The following is a 20,119-nucleotide window of genomic DNA, read 5'->3' on the forward strand; positions in this document are numbered from 1 at the left end:
AAACATATTGTTCCTGTCGCTACTGGACCACAACATGTTGTTGACCAGAAAATGTCAGAAATGACCTTCAACAAGGATAAATATTGCGACATATTTAATCCCATTTACGTTGACAGATACATGCCGGATACAGTTTATATTCAGCGAATTACCAAAGTTGGGAATATTCCTGACCAAAGGCACAAAACCATTGAGTGTAAAAATAGGATTCAAACACCGTGAGCCATGCAAATCAGTTGAAGTGTGTTCACAGGGAAATATTCAGTATTCCAATTTCCCTTTCACCTCAGCTGATGTGGAGGAATTAACTGTCAATCCCGTGGTAGTTTTTCTTCATGCTTTTTACATTACACCTACGTGAACGTTTTATGAATTTACTTTCTTATCCTCACAGTCATGAAAGTCCATTTTTATACCAACAAGGGCATTTATTATTCTGCCAGCACTGCATTCAAAAGAGCTGGTGTGGCAGGGAGGTCAAAAATGAATCAGAGCAGCTCTCTAATATAAAAATATCGCCTCAAAGCAGCCAGCAGCCGCGGCAGTTAAAGATATGGTCAAACGCCAAGAGCTGTGTTTGCAGTAGTGCTACGGGCTGTTTGGTGGCTGCAATACTACGTTGAAAATGGAGCTACTATGCTATTAATAATCATTGTTCTTGTCATCGCCATCACAAGCTTAAAATCCAGTCCTGTGATTAGAGCCACAGGTGTTTAGCTTCTGGTAAGAAATCCATTATTTCTTCCAGCTATGCGGCCGTGTATTACTCCTGTTCCCCCTGCTACTGATCCCCTGCGTTGTCACCATGAATAAGAATATGTTCTTAGTGAACTGAGCCAGCAAATTAAGGATTAAAAAAAAAAAGCTATCCATCATGTTCTCTTTTGTTAGTTTGTTGTTCCTCACAACAGATGCATATGCTCCTATTAACATCTCACTCGACGATCACCACCACTTCCCACTGCCGCCGCTTACAAGAAGAAAATCAGGCGGGGTAAAGAAAAAAAAAGAAAATAGCAAGTGACATATTGTTCAGATGACAGACTGAGTGTCATTGCATGAAAGGAAACCTGCCTTTTTGTTAGCACACTCACTCTTCCCACCTGTGCATTGTCAGGATAGACACCGTGCCTCACCGTGACTCAAGACACCCGATGCATACCAATCCAGCCTTACATACACCTCTGCAGCCCACAGACCAGTCAGAAGTGGCAGTCTGCCTCCTTGCGTCGCTGCATGGCACTAGTGCCACTTACTTCTGCTGCTGCCTGTGCTGCCATGGTCCCCAGTGGCCGGTACACTGTGTGTGTGTGTGTGTGTGTGGGGGGGGGCGCGCTTACTGTGCTTCCACTTTATAGCCGTGGGTTTATGTCTGCATCTCCAAAGACTGGACGGAAGGCGTGTGAGAGGAATACATCATTTATTACCAGCAGGGCCTTGTCAGTACATCTTTGTGACACATCTAGGAAGTGTTTAAAAGGGTGCTGCTGTTTTATGTAGCATTTCCACGCATCTACGGAGTGCTCTGACATCAAAGCATGTGTCATTATTATGCTTTCAGGGGAAAAAAGTTCACATCCATCAGAGTGAAATGTGCTCCTCTCTACAGTAGCCCCGATGGCTGGTCTCTTAACGCTTTGCTGATAAATATTTACGCCCCGCAAATATTTGAGGGCCGAACAACACGCGGTGTCATTCATTCTAATCATATTGCACCTTTCATTATTTTTCTGAAGCTTACAAAATCAATCTCTGCAGAGTGTGCAAAGATGCATTTAATTTTCCCTCCGCTATTAATCTCTGGCCCAATGAGATGATTAATTACACTGTAATAAAGGCTTGTCGCAGTCAGAACTCTGTCGTTATTCATGAAGGAGCTACATTTACATTTAAATGTGTTCATGGGCGGTATGTTCTTATCTGCCTGGGCTTAGGTTGGAGGGCAGAACAGGTTCAAGAGCAGAGTCAACAGACGTGGTGGTCCGTCTCACTCCTCTGTGGAGGTTGCCAAAACCAAACCGGGAATCCTGCGTGAATGGCCGGTTGGTTGTTGACAAACCGCAGCTCAAATCTCTTGCACCCAGAGGTTTTCACTGTTTGGTGAGAGAAAAGACACATTATTCCCTTGACAGTGCAGATAAATGGTTAGTTGAAATAAGAGAGGAAAGGGCCAGTAAAAGCATCTTGTCACCTCTTTTATAGTAAATGTGCTGTGTGATTACAGGGGTGAGTTGTGGAGGCTGTTGGTTTGTTACAGATGTCTGCTAATTGAATTGTGTTCCTGATATTTTTTGAGCACAATAGAGGTCCCTCGTCAAGCGGCAGTCGTTGTTTTTAACGGTCTAAACACACATGTTGAAGGGTGTTCCGCACCAGAGAAAATAAACAACTTAACTACTGTGCTGACTTATTCATTTGCATTTATGCAATCCATTCATCTCCACTCAGTGCAATTAAGATGTCATTTCAAATGAGCAGATCCACACTTGAGAGATGACACCAAAGCAAGGGAGTATTTAGGGAGCAGAACTTGAGATTTTTTATACCCTTGGAGTATGGCAATTCATTTGACCTTCAGATGGTTTTAAAGGGAATCTCATTCAGCCATGTAAAGAGAAATTGCTTGTGTTAATGCAGATGTATGCTGCTTGAATACAGAAGAGACTCAAAATATGTTCGGCTTACGGCTTCCCTACTAATAATGAAGCCCTGCCCATCGGTACTCCAGGAGGAGATAAATGGATGCTGTCTGTTCGTATGTCCAGCGCTCCAATCCTACATACACCCCCTATCTCTCTCTCTCTCTCTCTCTCTCTCTCTCTCTCTCTATACACCCCCTATCTCTCTCTCTCTCTCTCTCTCTCTCTCTCTATCTCTCTCTATACACCCCCTATCTCTCTCTCTCTCTCTTGCAAGCACATTTTCCTGCTTGCTCCTGCACTATCACACAAACACGCTCGCACATACCCTTGGAAAAAAAGAAGGAAAAACGGATAGTGTGGGGGGGAATGCATGTGTTAAGTTTTAATAAAGGAGAGAGGTAATTTGAAAAGTCTTTGGAGGTGTTTGGAAATTTATCAATAACAACCAGCTGGGATTTCATGCATGGGAGCATTTGGTGTAATTGCCTGCACATCCCTGATAGAGGTTCCTCTTCAATAACAAAAATATGCTCTTTAATGCAAAAAAGACTGACACTACTTACCCACTCTTCCTTTTCAGTTTTGTCTAAAACAGTTCAAAAGATGAGATGGTTGTAGTTGTTTTTGACCAATAACAAAACAGCTTTTTAATTTATTTAATCCACGTTCTCTTTCTGCCAACATTTGCCGCTTGCAGGTTTATTCATGCAACAACAAAAAATATCCTTCATTTTCTAAGATTTCTGTATACTTCAAAGGCATTCATTTGCATTCAGCGGCACACATTTAAAGCCTCTTTTTGAAACAATAACATTCCTCCGTGTAACTCATTCCCTCTTAGAGCCTGAGCCGGCTGCAGAGGAGCACCACTTTTTTTGGGAAAAGTATCACAATGAAAGATATGCTAATGTCAATTATAACCCGTCCTTTGTCCCATTAGTGTGACTCCTTTCTACAGCTTGATGTGAACTACCTAGAGTAGCTGACAATCGGGCCAAAAAAACACATCAACTTGATCTGTTTGCTGTACATAAACATGGTTCAAGCAAATAAACCGTCAATACGAGCACTAACCACAGGCGTCAGAAGTGGCATAGATGGATGCAGTGGTTTTTTAATAATGAGAAAGCTAAGCTTCTCTCACTGGCAGGTCATATTTCACTGAAAGGCTGCCATTGTTATCAGCCTAATCAATGAAATAACTCATGGAGCATAAAATAAACCAAAAAGCTTGAATGTTAAGCTAAATGTTCTGGTTTAAAGAGCGGAGAGCTTTCTTTAGTAACATCCCACCTTCCAGATTTGAGGGGGTTCCAGGTTTTACTCAGCAAAGTTATCGAGATAAATCTGTAAACCTGCATCTTGGAACCAGCCCCAGATCCAAAGTGATCTTTTTTTTCATATAGTTTCTTGTCGGAGCAAATGTAAAACAAAATCATCACTAGCAGCAGCCTTGGAAAGTTAAAATCCCATCCTTGTGACACACAAACAAAAAAGAAATGGCTGACTTTTCTTGTCGCCAAAAAACGGTGTGTGAATTCTTTCACACAAATTACACATGAATGATAAGGTCATGGTCAATAGCCTCGTAATCATCCAAACCGGAGATTGGATGTCTGTTTGTCTGACTGTCGAGAGAGAGTCATGCAGGGGGAGGCGAGTGCTCTCTGCTGTGCAGAGAACAAGCTCAGGGCTTCATAGTGTATTACAGAGGGAATAACCCACCCCGCCACCCCTGCTATCAAAATTGCTTGGGAGGAGATTGCTGCGGGAGGTTGTGTCTGCATCCACGACCCGGTTCTATATTTTGTTCGGTGCCCAAGGTGCTCCACTGATCTCAGACCAAAAGCTGTGGGAAAAATTCTGCCAACTCACAGAGGATGATACCTAGAGGAGGGGAAATTCAACAATCCACCTCACAGCGCTGGTGAAAAGGAGAGTGAAGAATGGCGAGAGAGAGAGAGAGAGCGAGAGAGAGAGAGAGGTGGGGGCAAATGAAAAATGAACTGGAAAATGAGGACAGAGCTCCAGTCTCTTATCTGCTCTTGTCGAGATGTTCTCCAAGATAAGTACCGCCTAAGTATGTTGTCAGGTCCACTGAAACACATTACTGACGGCACCACAAGTTCCGGGGGAAGTGTTGCGGTGCTGCTGCTTGGCTAACCTTTGGATCCTGCGTTCCTTTGGCTTGTTCACTGGGCTCGAAATTCCTCGACCGCGGCTTATGGATGTTGTGGTAGTGGGCTGTCTTAGTGGTTAGGGAGACGCCCCTGTAACTGAAAGGTCATACAGTCACTTCATGCAGCAGCCATTATGCATCCGTATGTGTGCAGTCAAAGTGCTCACTCAGCTTAAGTCACCCGATATAACATAAGCCAAAATAAATGTGCCGTTTGTTAATTAATCAGATTATGGATTTGCGTGTAATGCTATGTCCAATAATCATTAGTCAGAAAAACGTAACGCTGCATGAATGATGCAATGAAAGGCACTTCCTGTGGTTCCAAACATGTTTCTGTGTTGCTCTTAGTATGACTGATGTGGAAACAGGCCACGAACCCAAAGCCTCTCGTAGCAGTCCCATGACACTGGACGACTTTTATTATGCTGTTGAGTATTCTACTTTAAGTGCATGTGCACTCAAATTCTTGAATACAGTATTATTATTGAAGGGGACTGTTATCTTAGACAGCCCAAGATGAAAGTTCAATGCTTCATTTTTTGGTGGTGCGGCTCATTTCAAAGAGCCATTTTCTCTCGAGTCAGGAAGAGGGTAAACCATTTACTTCCATGCAATGCCCTGCTCAAAAGCCTTGCCTTTGCAATATGTCTTCACGGCAACGCTGCCATCACTCTACAAGACATCAATGTTTCCCCGCCATACAAGTGTAGCTTTTTTGTTCCTGGTTGTTTGTTTTCTAAAGTGGAGGCAAGCTTACCTAAGCAAAACTCAATATGGATTATGGGTTTAGCTTCCCTACACAGTGTGTATGGCACACTTACAGTACAACTGCATTTCCTCACTCTGCGACTGCTCTGTAACACCACAGTGGTGCCATGTTGGCTAATGTTATTGGAAATGCGTTAATGACAACATTGTTTATTCAACAAAAGAAAATTAAGAACATGCTTTTCTTTGAGAACACATTGAGATAGAATTATAAAAAAGAAATAAAAAAATGGGGAATAATAGTTGTTGTTTTTATTTGCGTGTATAATTTAAAAAGAAAGGAGAACAGAAACATATCAAAAACAGTAAGACAGTGTGCCATGATACGCACCCAATACAACAAACGCATACATCACACAGTACTCAGCCTTCAATCAACCGATCTGGATTTCTTAAGACCTTCAAGGTGAGCGAGTGCGCTGTTTTGACATGGGAGGATGCGTCCAAACTGTGCTTAGCTTCAAGTGGTTTAACCCCTGAGAATGCTGTTGCTGGGTAACTGACAACAACCATGTTGTCAGTTACCCAGCAGTTACCCAGCACGCTCTCTTTTTTAAGAAATGGTTCGTGATTCTGTGTTTTCTACATTTTGACATTATGCTCACAAAAGAAAAAAGGAGAAAAGCAGACGACAAACGTCAGCGTACGTCACATCGTGACCTCTGAGCTTAAAATCAAGCGCAACCAAGTATTTGTCAAATGTGTGAGTATTTGGTTCGCTCATTCAGGACCCGAGTTCCTCCACAAGAAGAAAAGATGAAGTCTGAGTCATTTTTGCTTGGAACGGTTAAATTTGATCATATTGGATCGTTGCGTAATATCCCCGGTTAAATTGAAGGGACATTAAACTAAGTGCTTGCAACCTTTTTAAGATTTAGTTTTTGAAATTTTAGTTCCGATAAAACTGCAACGCAAAGCTTTATTCTTTGCCGACTTTGATCAGCCAGCCATTAAGGAGGAAGTGGCTTTAGAATTGTATTGATCAACAAAAAGCAGAGGCTCTTGTTCCTGACTCTTGCTTCAAAGCAACTTTTAAGAGCCGTCCTCTTTTTTCATTAAGAAGTATATAAAGACGGCCTCATTTAGTTTGGAGGACTAACACAAGGAGGTCAAGCCTGCGCAGCCATTAAGTTGTATATCAATGCTGCGGTTTTGCCATTAGCACGGAAAAGATAAGAGGCGGTCAAAACACCGACTGGATCTGCCGTCTATTTTGATTAGCTTTTACTGGAGCATTTTGTTTTCATGACTTATGATTTGATGTAGGTGAGACAGCTAAGTGCTGTCAATACATTGTCCGTGTTAGGTATGCTGACAGCCTGTTAGCGCTCACATAATGCATAAATCAGGTTTAGCCCACTATCTCAACTGTTGCTCGTTACACATGGCAGTGTTTCGTACAGGCACGCCGCTGCAGCGTAATTGGTCAGTTCTGTAACTGGTTCTGGTGTAAATCAGCGCGCTTATCTTTGAAGCAAATTGCCAGGGAACAAGTCGTGTGTTATAAATGATAAGCAGCAAAGACCCATGCTGTAGTTTGTGTGGTTAAAATTGATGGCGACTGGGAGACTTAGCAAAAAAAATATAAAGTAAGCATTGTTCAGAGGCTCCATTAGGGCCTGAACACAAAGCCCCATAGTTCAGCGAGTCATTATGTCTCGCTGAGTAGATAATTTCTGCTGTCCCATATCTTACGTCTTGACTGCATTCACATACTGGACAAATGTATCAACAATGCTTGAAGCATCAACCACATAATTCTCATCTCATTTTGAACCCCGGCCAGGACAAGCAAATTGCTGCCTACAATATCAAGCTGCATTGATAAATGGTCCCTCCTACCAGTGGGCTGCGAATTTGCATTTGCACAATTATCTCTCACTGGCAAGGGTTTTCATCAGATTAGGAATTTGACATGCCTCAACATGTGTCTGGGAGTAAAGAAGCCCTTTAGTAGGATTCCCACAGGACCATTTCACACTCTCGTGTTCTCCCCCAAAACAAGTGGTGGAGGCATTTGAATTACAGGAAAGACAGGGTAATACATCAGGCCCCGATCAAAGCATTCCATTGGAGTCAGCACTATCGGGCAGTATTTCTCGGAGATGATAGAGAAGGAGAGTGAAACCTTTTGAAAACAAATTTGTCACGGGGGATTATTTTTATCTTTATGATGACCTTGCAGTAAAAGAAACAAGCAGCAAAACATCATATTAGCGAACCTTTCAACTGCTTCCCACCGCTTGATGATACATTCTGATTCACTGGACCCCCTTGGCTCATGAATCTGGACGGATATGAAAAATATATGAAAAAGATTTAAATTATAGCAGAGGGATCCATTTGTATGTAGTGAAAGTTTCCCTATCAGAGTATTCAATAGCCAGCTCGTGTTTACTTGCACCTCTTTCACTACTTACGTTTGACCTATTTTAGCCCCAGCTACCGATGAACCGATGATGTTTTTCCGATCCGTGGAAGTTGTTTGTTTAATATTCTGTTGTATAGTGAGACAAACCATGAAGCAAAATGGGATTTATTCCCACATCTTCAGCCCAGTGCTCCCTGTTGCACTGCAGCCTGATGGATTTGACATTGGCCAACAGTCTGAGTGTGATTTATGATCAAACAGCACCTCAACCTGGGATTTATTATCCATTACTGCTGTCCGTCAGGCAACATTACATTACACTCCACGGTTCGTCTCAGTTTGCCAGCACCAGAACGCACCACCAGAAGAATAAAGCTGTTAAATCTAGTTAAACACAAACGTATCTTTAAGTAAACTGTCTGAAAATGATTTTTTCCCATCTCTCACGCAACCTTTTCTTCTCTTCTTAGCTCTGCTCAAGGAGGCAGCTGATTTCAGTCGACAGAGGAAAAGCTTTGTGAGCCTGAAATTACATCCTGTAGCTCTGTGTTTCATTTTTCACCGTAGCAAAATGCTCTTATGCAACGACTCTTTGGGTTCAGGGTTCAAAACAAACCTAAGATCCAGTAATTGGTCCGTATTATCTTTTGTCTCGGCCTTTTGAGAGCAAATGTTAAATACTTTTGCCAGAAATCTGCAAGTCATTTTTGTTCCATACCAGGACTTTAATCGGCACATTGAAAGCCACGTGCAATCCTGGATGTTTCTGTAGCCAAGAAACGTCTCTAAATTTAGAACAATGCTGCCTAGAAATGCAGTTGAGCAAATTCTCCACGCCTTTGTTTCCCTTCCGCCTAGAATAGTGCAACTATTTGCATGTCTGAATGGTTCAGCGACTGCGTGTTAGCAACCTGTTCAAATGCAGCAGGGCCGCTGAGCTCCACGCAGACAATCTATGACTCCGGTTCTGCTGCACTGCATTGACTTCCAGTGCATTTTAGAATGGAATACTTCACTGAAAACCTTTGTTTCGAAACTCACTGTCTTGAAAGGTCGCTCTGAAGAGTTTGTCGTTAGTTTGGATTTGCAGCAGTTATAACAAAGTCCAGTGGTGGACATCATATCATGAATACAGGATCAAAATATCCAAATACACATTTCAAAACCCTCCTGCAGTATAAATCACTTCTGCTAGTGTCCATATGCTAAGTATTTACCAAGCTCTAGCATTTCTGCTTGCTGGCAGAAGCACCCTACTCCACTGCATCTGATTATTCAATAATTGAATGTTCAGATGCAGTGGAGTAGGTTGTTTACTGTGTTTTTATGGATATCCTGGTGATAAGATGATACATTTAGATCTGTGTCTGATGCTCTAAGTCAACCCCAAAAGTTTCCTGTTATCCCAATTTGACATTCAGAAGGTGCTGTATCTGCCGGCTCATGTTGCGTATTATGTTGCCACAGAGACAATGAATGAAAAGGAATAAGTCAAATATGATACAGGATGATACAGGACATTGGGAGCCAAAGTAAAGAGTTTGACAGGAGAGTGTGTACTCTACCAGTGATTATGTATGTTTTTCCCGTCTACTGTATTTAGTTTGAAAACGTGTTGGCGTGGTGCCTTCATGTGCTGGTGGGTATTTGTTAGATTTTACAGACGGCATACAGCTCATTAACCGAATGCTATTCGGAAGCAGATTCCACAATGGCGACGTCGTGACGATTGGCTTCCGGACAGGTCCGACCACGGCTGCGACGTATGCCAGTTGGCTCAGTCGTAGACGGTTTTTCAGTGCGTCGATTCAGAATTTCTCCTCACTTGTTACCAGGACAACCTGCTCCTTCCGTGTGCCCTTTGGGTAAATAGTGGGGAGGATGGGCGGAAAGGAGGAAGGGATCTGGTCTTTGAGATCTCCTGGGAACCCTCGGAGAGATGGAGGGAACAGATGTTGAGGAGGAGCCCTTCTATTCTCGGCCTGTTTCTGGAGGTGTGTTTGGTCATTAGCAAATATTCCATGCAAGTTGGGAAATGGCATCGGATCAAGACTTTCTTAAGGCGGAAATGAAATTCTCTACTCCAGAAAATGCATAGCCCTCCTCTGCCAAGACTGTGGGACTTCTGAGTGTCTGTTTTTGCCTGTGATCAAACATGCATGACAGCTCGCCTTCAAAGCCAAGACAATATGTAAGCGAGGCACGCTGGCAGAGCATGCGATCACTGCGTCCAAAAGAAGCACACACCCTCACACAGTCGTCCTGTTGACAGTTCTGCTTCTTTCATCCGGCCACAAAGTTGTGCGTTTACTCTATGCATAGTTAATAGATGTTAATACCTTTACTCAGGTTGGTACTCTTATTTATCAATAATGCAATGTCATGGCAGCCCTGCTACAGCCTCACTGACCCATATATCAACTGCAGGCACGTACCAATGAAGCTTTTTCAGAGTTTCCCTTCCAGTCAGAAACAATTTATCTTCTACTGTACATCTGCTCACGAATCTGGAAAGCAGAGGAACACACAATTAACACTTAATTGCTCAAAGGCAAACAGCACAAAAGGCTCATTTTCACCGCAGCCATCCAGAGTTGGCATCTGATTACTCAAACATGCACGCTCATCATCACAACACATTGCCGCTTTTAATTAACGTAAATGTTGTTCACACCCATTTTGCAAATATTTTCAGAGGAGAAGCGGTGCAGCGGCTGTCTTCTCTGACAGCGCTGTAAACAAGGTAAAGCAGCTTTAAATCTCACATAATGGAGACAGACGGGGATGTGTGCACGTCCCCCTGAGGCAATTTCCCCCCAGGCAGCTTTCCCTGAGGTGAACAGATTTGCCAGCGCACATGTGTATCTGGATGCGGTGACCAACATTGGGAATAAGATATGCAGAGCGCCGCAGGTCGCTGGGGGTCTGCAGCGAAGAGGTAGAAATCCTTTGAGCGCACAGTCATTGTTTCATGAGGCTGAAAAACACCTTTGGTAATGTACAGAGAAGTCTTTGGCTACATACAGTCAAAGATGCATTTTTAATAGAAAGTCTGGGGCCACATATCACAGGCACATCTAAAGAAAGCTACACAGTTGAACAGAGCTTCCTGTTGCCATAATTCAACAAATTACACACTTTTCAGGAGACAATGTTCTACCCTCATTGAAAAAAAGAAAATCATCCATTTCTCGGCTCCGTGGAAGCATTTGCATCCCCTCTAATTTGATGCAGGCTGCAATTATTTATGACTAATGGTGGATGGGAAGCTTCAGTATTCACTGTTGCAGAAATATTTTGCAACAGTGTTAATTTAAACTGTTGATCTACGTATTGGAACAACTGTGATTAATACATGTTATTAGCATAAACACATTATTTGGACACAAAAACATTACTTGTATGTGGATGGCATACAAAGTGTCATGCTTTGCTGTGTGTACGTGTGTTGCTTTTTCACTGGGCTGCTATCACATAAGTAAGTAAAAAAAGAAGTAAAAAAAAAAATGGCCCAACATTCTGGTTGATTCCATACAAAGGAAACACAATTATTGAAGTGTTATTAGCCGGGGTAAACTTTGTGCCAATCCAGTTTCTCTCTGATCATGAAAGGAGCACTGTATTAATTACAAGAACCTTGCAAGCCTTAAGTGGGAGGATCTGAGGTCCAACTGTTCTCTACAGCTCTTTATTGCAATACTCAAAGTACCCCAGACAGAGGGGCGGCCTGTTGTCATGGCAGAATGAATTGATAAGGCAGAACTTTGGTCCGTGCACATTGAGACACATTTAACAGACACTTTTGACGGAACAACGTTTTGCTTTTTAACTGAACAGTGGTTAACGCTGCTGTGAAATGACATGAAAAGATCTCAATGTCCTCTTTAAATGAAGATGGCAGAGAGGCTGGATAATATATTCAGGGCTATTCTATATATCATGCTCTATATTCCTTTTAATGGTGGTCGGACAAGGACATTAATTTGTCAGACTGAAAGTGCTTATTCATGCAGTCTGAGTTGTACGTACTTGTACCGTGCAGACTTTTACATCCAGGCATATTGCTCCATGTTACTGCTGAGATACTAGTGCTCCCTAGGATCATATCAAAACAACATACAAGAAGGAAAATGTTTTTCACAGCGGAGCATCACTCCAATCTGTGAGCGATGCAGATATTATACACCATCTCACACACCATCATCGTCTACAGTGTATAGTTGTTCTTAATTGTAACATGGAATCTAATGTTTTTTTTACCCATAATTAATGTGGAACATCCTGAACCTTTGCCGAGACGTTCATATTGTGGGTCTTGATGAGTTAGAAAGTAAACAGAACTTTCATGTAGCCGGTTGAGGCAAAGCTAATGTGAACTGTTTTTATAAACTGTTAGTTCAAAGCCCCTGCATGCCCATCATCCAAACCCAGAGGTATTACTGCTCAATGAGAGAGAGACTGTGTGGGCCTGCACAAACACCTCTCTCACTCTTTTAGATTTGTTTTTATCATTTTTATTTGGTGACTTCACTCCCAGCATTGCTTTACAATTCAATCCTGAGCAGCACATATACGCATATTTTATTGATTGCTCATGTGTTTTGTGCAGCTCTTGAGTAAATGTGCTTATTTACTTTCCACCACTGTGTTTACCGGTGACATTTTAGATAGCTGTTCAAGATATTGAACGACTCTAGCTGCCACGTAATCTACATTCCAAGTAAATGAAATAGACTCAAAACAAAATTGGTCGAAAACATATTTATCTGTATGTTACATTCTGCTCATGGCTTATTTAAATGTTAGAACATGATTTAACATACTTTATCACCACTGTGTGACCCTGTGAACTAAAGGTCTTGTTTGGCCTGTCTTTAAGATGTGCGCATATAATCTTAATTAAAATGCATGACCAAATGTCATTAATGCCCACCCTGATTACTCGGGCAGGGATTATTTAATTAATAACTAAACGCGGATTATAATCTGCTCAAGTGGGCATTTACAGTTGCATTCATTTATAGCTCAGAAAACATGAATACATCCACAGAGGTTCATGCATTACTGTAACTAACATTAGATGGCATCTTTATTATTCAGAAACTTTAGTAGTTCAACGACTTATCAGCAAGAGGCTTGATAACTGGAAATAATGTGGGGACCGTAATCATGATGACAACATTTTAAGATTATCTCAATTTTACAGTGGCTTCATAAAGCCTCCAACATCTGAAACCAAAATATACTTTTAGCCACATCAAAAATGACACACGGAGACATTGAAGAAGCATTTCTAAAAACTGCTCACTTAGATTGATCTAACACCACTTCATGATTTCATTAAAATGTTTCTTCCTTTAAAAGATAAGCCCTTACTTTTCATTTTGCAGATTACAAAGTGCCATTATTATCAGTTTAATTATGCTCAGTGAATAGAGGCTTTAATGAATAAAATGTCCGCATACTGCAATAGTAGTGATTCACTCTCGTTTAATGATGGCTAAATCTCCTCAGTGAGTAAAACCTCCTGTGCCTTGGTGCAGACACAAAATCCACAAGAAATGGGTTTGAACTTTAAGCACCAAAAAAATAGCCGTCATGAGTTTGATCATGGACTTCTACTTCAGATACAGAAAGTGTTTTTGAAGATTACAAAATAAGCGCTAATCAGATCAACAGTTGACCATAGAAAATAAAAAAATTCAATTTAAATTGATGGATGGTTGGAAAAAAAATGAAAAAAGAAAGGGCTATGACTGCCTGTACTAGCAGTCAGTGTAATCTTGTGGAAAATGTACAGAAAAACCCTACAAATAATGGTACACAAGTCATGATCCAAATGCCAGACAGCTACTCGAGTTACTGCTCTCTTTAAGGCTTCTACAAACGCCTTTATTTATTCTTTGGTTTGTTTTGGATTTGGGTTTTTTTAGGTCTTCTTCAGCTGCACATGGTTGTATGCCTTGCCCTCATTTGAGATCACGCTTACGACTGGTTGCATAATACCGCGGTAAAATGACGAATATCAATTTTTAAAAATCAATCATCTCGAAAAAAGAGACTACATTCCTCGAGGCTGCAATATGCAACTTTTCACCCCGAGGCAACAAAGTGCATTGTGTCCTTTATTTGTCCCCTCAGGTGTGCAGGTTAGGCCAGCACTTGTCACTCAATTTGATGGGCTGTTGAGATGACATTCAGCCTGAGGCTGTGGTAACATAAAGCCTCCACAGGCACTGAAGACATGAACGGAGCAAGTTAAACTGAAAATAAAGAGATATGGTCACCACAACTGGCAAACTACCAGCTATATCCTGACGGCTTTCCAAGTGCCAACTTCTAGCAAAAAGAGGATTTAAAGAACACAACACACTTTACCCCGCATTCCTTTGTCTGTCATCAAACTGGTGAATGTGTTTCTTTCATTTGTACCACGTTTTTAGCTAAATGTGATGTATGTGTTGTCAAATTGGTAAACATGTTGTCTGCATTTGCTCGTGTTTTGTCTATTTATATGAATTATGAATGTTTGTAGTACAGAAGGGGAAAATGAGCATTAAGACAAATGACAAATAATTTCACTGACCATTATAACAGCTCTAATTACCACACACTCTCGGTTAACATTGTGCTCAGTACAGTATAATTTATAGAAAGCAACTTATTTTCTCACTGCAACACTATCGGCTGGAAACAACTGCTAAGTTGTGTCTGACAGAGCTGTGGTCAATATTGTCAATAGCCAAGTAGCCGGAACTACCATGGCGAGGTGGGTTTTGGCCTGATCTGTGATTTCTCTCTTCCTAATTGCTTTAGTTGAGCTAATTCGTTGTGTTTGTGTATTCCTGTTTCTGTCTCCCTCTAAGGATTGTATATACACACACACACGTTATTGGGAGAATCAGGTTGAAGCAACAAACCCGATAACTCACGTTTGTTTGTTCAGTCTGTGTTGATTGGTCATAATGTACTGTGTGTGCGGACATTAGCTGTATTAGCTGACTTTGTGTGGGCAGAGTGTACATGTGCCTGACATGTACAACTCTGCACCAATACTATTCTGTCTGTATTTTTAAAAGATAGCCTTAAGATGCTTTGTATTGCCATGGCGTCAGATTTCAGTAAGATTACTGAAAAATGTGGCTGAAATGGTGGTAACAGATAGTAGTGGTGGTTTAGCTTCTGATGTTACAATTCAAAACTTATTCTAACTGTTTTTATGCAGTTGGTCAGTAGTTTCTCTCCTATCTCCTGACTCACAGCTGCCACAGTAATAATGCTTCTATCATAAGTCTTTCTCATCCAAATACTCACACTGCCAAAATGTCTGTGAATATTCAGGTGCAGGTGATGGGTTTTCTAGAAATACTTCATCAAAGGCAGCTGAATTTGCTGTTTTAGTAATGAAAACATTAATCTCCTCTCAACCAGGAAGCTTCATCAGCTCAACTGGCAGCTGCCTGGTTATGATGCTGCTTTCTGACAGTGCAAACGCCTGTATGGTGTCAATGCAGTAACTCAATTCATAAGTAGAAGCCTTTACATTTCAAGTTAAAACAAAGCCAGTGACATAGACAAAATCCCATTGTGGAAATCAACCATGCAGGAACAACAGTGAGCAAATGACAGCCTGTGTACTTGGGCATCACTTCTTCCTGTGGGAATCTTTAAAGGTTTACAGCCATACACAGTGAGGCTATGCTGCTTTGAGCCAATTGCTCACAATGACAATGTCAACACGCTTTTGTTTAGCAGGTATAATGCTCAGCATAATAGTTTAATATCTAACATTAACATTACATTTGGTAATTAGCACGAAACACGAAGTACACCTTATGCTGATGTCTGCATGGCCATACACTAAAGTATTGCACCTGATATTACAGTTCATCATTTGGCGGGAACATCTGTGACACATTTCATGGTATTCCATCTCATATATGTTGTGTTGAGACACTTCACTCAAAACTACACGTGTCTACCTCGTATTGGGGCTAGAGGTAAAGTCCAGCGATCACTAATATCAGTAGGACTCATCATCTGGGGACCATGAACGGACCAACATTATTGAGCCAATCTAACGAGTAAATGTAGGGAGGAAGGAGTCACCAAAGATTTTATATATTTACTGTTATGTCATCTAATTTGTTTATATTGTAATTGCTTCTATTGTTTCTGTTTTTACCATGAAATGGTATTATTATTATCAGGATTTATCCTCTGGGTACCATGCATGTGTGTTTCATGGCAAGCCTTCCAATAGTTATAGAGACATTTCACCAGACAAGTCTGAATGTACAGCCATGCTAGCAGCTCTTGAGGCAGTACTTTCAAGTTGCTCCTGAATTAACATCATGAAACAGAACCGGTCATTTGAAAAATCGACATAGTTTGTCATAGTGGGACATGATAGTTAGGGTTCATATAAAAGGTTGAATTGTCCTGTATCATGAACAAAAACACAATTAAATTTGATAAACAGCCATCAGGCAGCCAGATGCAAAATTTCACTTGCAGCAGGTCTAGGACAGATGGGGGGCAAGGTGTTATATCTGAGAGCGTGACCGTGAAACACAGACCTGGTGTATAACCCTTGAACTCTACATGATGGATTGCTTCCATCAACGAGCTGCTGATGATATTGTGTTGAGTCCAATATGTGCAGTGTGCCTGCAAGTACAAGCTGCAGGTGAAATGGGAGATGTCTTTCAGAACATACAGATCAGGTGGAGTAGGCAGAGAGGCCACGACGGGCATTAACAACAAGAGGCTTTCTGCTTAAGGCTCTGACGGTAAGCGGAGCATTGCAGTCTCCTTTGAAAGTCACTGTGATCTAGTTCAAAGATGTACAGACCCTCAGCTAAATTCCATACTAGATTCAGAGCCACCCAAAACTTCACTCGAGTTTGCTCAATCACCCGTTCATTCACTCACTGACTCCGTTAGCCTCTTATGGGCACATGTGGAGCGTTCCCGCCCGGCGGCTAATCTCAAGTTCCCTGTGCTAGATTTCCTGCTTGAATGCACTGTAATGACATTTATATCATTTTGGGAGTAGGCTACTCATATGACTTATAATTCCCCCCACTCAGAAATGTGCATGACATTATGCTGTATATGGAAGAAACATTGTGGTGATTACAGAATAAATTGTAAATTAGAGTAAATCTCTCATAATTTGCCCATCGTGGCTCTTCTGTGCTGTGTTCTGCTGCTTGGCTGGTTATCATTAATTTTCATGTGGCGTATGCTTTAAATATGAATTCTCCCACAAAGAGTTTAATCAACAGTTCATGTGCTTGGAGGGCTTCTAGAGGCCCAGAAGGTGTTAAATGAATCATGGATTGCAGCTGGTCCTCTGGTACAGGGGCTTGCAAGGTCATTTCTGGCTGTAAGGGCAGAGGGCTAATAAACTACTCTCCCAAATTACTTTATTTTACTGTGAGAGTAATGCTTTTAAATTGTTTCAAAGGATGTGGGTTTTTCTTAATATCCCTGGGACATGGTGTTTCATTCCTATTTGAATTAAGATTCACTGAGATTTGGCTCAAACTGGAGACAGACAGTTACCAGCTGGTTCTGAAACCAGGAGAGAGCTCAGGATTCGGTGGAGGGACAAAAGCTCTCAGTTACGATCAGATTGTACGAACAAATCTATGCTTAAACACATATGAGCACGATCTATGGACAATCATTGGATTCATTAAGTAGGTCTTACTTCAATGTGTTCTTACTGTGGGAACAAATGTAGAACTGACTTATACCACTCATATGCAAATATCATAAAAGCCCCCAGTGTGAAAATGATATGACTAAATGTAATTGGATAATTAGAAGCACAATCAGTAGTAATTAATATAATAGCCAGTCTGATGAATTGGCTGCTCATAGCAGATCAGTATTGATGTATATGTCAGCCAAAGCTACGCAGTTTGTTCACCAGAAAGATCTGACAAGAATTTTGTCTTAATGCAATTATATCACCAGTTTTCGAAAAGTCTCAAATATTATCAATCCATATGGGTTTAAAAAAATTCTGTATCTGTATGACTCTTGTTGCATTAAGAGAATGTTCTACTGCTCGGGGGCCAAAAGACTCCAAGTCAAACACTCATATAACATAAATTGTCTTACTGCGTTGGTATGGATAAAATGCCTGCATGTAACTGTCTAAATTGTTTAAATTGTCAACAGAAATTCGGACAATAAGTGTTTGTTGACGTCCTTGTATATTATGACTAAATTGTAACAACAGCAAAACAATACTGGTGACAAAAATTACGGCAAAATCTTCATCTTCATCAAAAAGATTATTCTTCTGGGAGTTTAGCCCGATGTGCAGTCTGTGGACCGTGAGCCCCGTGAGCCCCGTGGTGCATCACTCAGATGGAACGCAGAGAGAGCTGCTCACTAGAGCCTCGGGAAGGGCGACTGATTCAGGGTTTCCATTATAAAAACAATGGTGCTGGTCCTGAAAGATGTCAATATCCCCACACAAATGGGAGAAGTTCTGGTCAAATATTGTCTGTTTATCGCGCCTAAAAGCAATCGATTTGGCAGGCTATATAAATAATGACATCATCATGAACGCTGGCCATTTTTGTTTTATTTTGGCTCGAGCCACGGCATCAACGGTCTTCAGACTGCATCTCATACTCTTTTCAGAGCGTCTGTATCAAACATTTCCAAGCTTCATACATAATATTGACAATTCTGAAAACCCATCAGTCCCCCCCCTATATTCATTCTGCTGCGGTGCACCACTTTGCTCTTGTGTGTCACCGAGTGAGCCTCGGCACACACACGGAGCGGAGCCGAGGCGGGAAGTGAAGATAAAGTTGTTGGTACCGGTTGCAGGCTTATAGTGAATATTATAGTTTTTTTTATTTCTAGTGGTGGCTGCGTACTTGTGCGATCCAAAAATTCAAAATGTATTGAAAATAGATAGATGTAATCATTTCCAAAATTCTCAAAATGTTTTTATTTCACAAAATACGGTGCTTTATTCCATATTTGCTGGCGTGTAGCCTTTCAAAAACATTATTTTCACCGAGGTCCAAAAAACAGTTTGCTCTCCTGCTTGCTGTGTCACTCACAAAGGGAGGCTCGCCCTGACTACATCTGCTACACATTCATAAATAATATTAACATAAGATGATGCTAATGCTCGTCTATTAAATAACTCTTTGCACATTTTTGTAACTGCAAATGTATTAAATAGAAGTGAAACGTGACATGATTTAGCAAAAGATGTCAGTAGGATAATATCTAAGAAGTCTGTTTAGTAAGGTAATAAACATTTTCAATGAGTCAGGAACACATTCTCATTCTCTAAATTCTAAATGATTGTCAAAATGAACACTGCATAAACAGTAGCTTACATATCACATCCAGCAATGTTTGCTGGATGCTTTTTGCTTTTTGTCAGCTGAAAAACAGCTGTCTTCTCTTTTATATGAGGAGCTTAAAGGCCCTTGTCATACTCTTTATATGCAGGTCAAATCATACTTGGGACATAATATGTCGGCAGTGGGTTGTAATAATTAGATGTGATATGTTATTGTAATCCTGTGCTTCCACTATGTGGGTCTTAGAAATGTTTAAATCATAATAAAAAGTTGATAACAAAACTAAATATCTCTCCACGCAGCTTTAAAGTTAGCCTTGTTTGCACTCAGAGCCATCAATAGAGTGCTTCTTAATTTCCATATCAGACTATACCGTATTAATTGTAATCACCTGAAGTGCACACTTCATGGAGACGGAGACGCAGCATCACTGCCTCTATTATTGCAATTCAAGCCTATTTCATTCCCTAATACAGAACACTCCAGGGAGATAAGAGGGAACAAACACCCTTTTTGACTTCGACTTAAACACTTCCTTTTCAAACTCGGTCAAATTCATTTTGTTCTTAACGTTTACGTTTTTTTCAGTTAAGCTCTGCGCATAGAACTGAACAAAACTCTCTGGTCCGCAAGTGTCTTGAATCACATTATGTTTTGTACATAAATCCCTGAACTATCCCAGAAATAATTGCAGTAAAGTATATAATTGTAATTTTAAGACCATTTTATGCCACTGATATAATGATAATATAATAGCAAAATAATGCATGTACACCTTTTAGAGGAGCAATGAACTTTGGAATATTTT

This window comes from Pholis gunnellus, assembly GCF_910591455.1.
Source record: "Pholis gunnellus genome assembly, chromosome: 10".
NCBI lineage: Eukaryota > Metazoa > Chordata > Actinopteri > Perciformes > Pholidae > Pholis > Pholis gunnellus.